The sequence below is a fragment of the Teleopsis dalmanni genome, chromosome X (assembly GCF_002237135.1).
Source record: "Teleopsis dalmanni isolate 2A chromosome X, ASM223713v2, whole genome shotgun sequence".
In the NCBI taxonomy this organism is placed as follows: Eukaryota; Metazoa; Arthropoda; class Insecta; order Diptera; family Diopsidae; genus Teleopsis; species Teleopsis dalmanni.
Window position 1 is genome coordinate 3,221,952 of NC_051848.1, and position 1,932 is coordinate 3,223,883.

Consider the following 1,932-nt stretch of genomic DNA (forward strand, 5'->3'; position numbering starts at 1 on the left):
AATTTTATTTTGCAAAAACTCTAAACAAAGTTATCATAATCTAATTGTGAATATATTTACTATGTCCTGGCTTCAGGAAGTATCAAACGTGTTAATCGTTAAGCTATTGTGTACTGGGTGTAGCCGTTTATTTAATGTTAAGATCACTGGGTAGTCAGTGATGCATAACATTATTCTCGGTAGATGCTCGTGTTCGAAGTACCTTCGTTACTTTCAGACATGCTGAACTTTGCAATATCAAAAGTTTTTAATTTAAGTTTTTAAAATTAAAATTTGAATAGCATACTGTTTATTTAGCAAAGTCCATCAAACTAGACACTCATGTCTTAGAATGGATAGGATTATTGCTATGTGTAATCAAATAATTAAGCTACGTAGTAGTCCACAATAATTGTACAACGCACAAATAATTTAATTTTAACATAATTAAATTATATATATTATTTAATTATATATATATATATATTAATATAATTATAAAAAATTTTTAATTTGAATTATTGTACTCAATGTAAATACATTTTTATAAATTAAGTTGAATCTTAAGATTGGCTTTTAATTTTATTATAAACTATAAAGAGGTTTTTCGACCAGTAGTGAAGTAGAACAACAAAAATTCTTTTTGTTTTATTTTAATTAATTGACTTTTTGGCTCACCATTCAGCTGTTTCCAATATTGCCAAATATCCATCATCAATGGTTTTGAAAATAATTCTTTATTTAATTATTTCTAAATAAGTTTTTTGAGACTGCAAGTACCAGGAATCGAATTCGTGCCCTGCCAAATTTAAAACTCAGAGTCAGTGTTCATAACCCAACTGACCTAGAGCCGTGCTTGACTTTTATGTTCGACATTTTTCTGGACTTTTGTTAACTTGCTGTGATAGTTTTATTAACAAATGCACTTGCTGTATTTATATTAAATCGAAATTATAAACCAACTGTAGAATAATTTAATTAATTAATTGTATTTTTGATTTTTATTTGTTAAATATTAAAAGAGGCATTATTTGTTGCATGAATTATATATTCTTTCTTATGTATAAAATCTAATCTAGGAACGTAAAACTGAGTCGCACAGGCAAGACCAATATTTTGGCAATATAAGTTGTAATTTAATGTCAAATTTTTATATACTGTAGCCTAATTATTACAAAAGCTATGATTAAAGCTTTATATATAACTCGCACTCATTAAATGCAAAGACAGTAAAAATTCACATTCAAATGATAATACATATTTGTTAATAATATCATCAGTAATATATATTATTATGATTTTTTATAAAAAATACAGTACATAGTTTTAGAATATCGTTGAGATGTCTTCAGAGAGAGATTCAAGACTGTAACAATAATATATTTGGTTGGGACGTAGTCAGCAACATCTGAAATGTGTCAGTAAAGACACAAAGGATTGTCTTTACCGTTTTATCAGTGTTAATAGGACTTAAGTCTTCCATTATTATTCGTTCAAAAATCGGTACAAAAAAGTATTTTTGTCAATTTCTATGTATATAGAAGACATTTTGCTGTTATACTGCCTACAAATTGAAGAATAAGTAAGCTGAGAAGATTAATACAAACTTATTACTAATTCCTGATAATAAAATTTGGCAATGCAATTGTAATATCACTCCTATTTTATAAATTGAAATTGTCGCATCATCTGCATGCGACTTCTGTTGCATATAACACGGCATTAACATTTTTTATGAGTGAGGTTGTTAAAATGCTCATGTAGGACTTACATTCTTAAATGTTTATAAAGTATATGAATCCAATCGGTCAATTGTATCAGAATATTTGAAGCCAATAGTTTACAAAAAGAAAATTATGTCATACAAACTAATTTAATTTTCTAGTCCGTTCTAGTAACAACGAAAATCTATTTGTTATTGACATAAAAATCGAATAAAAAACGTACTATTTT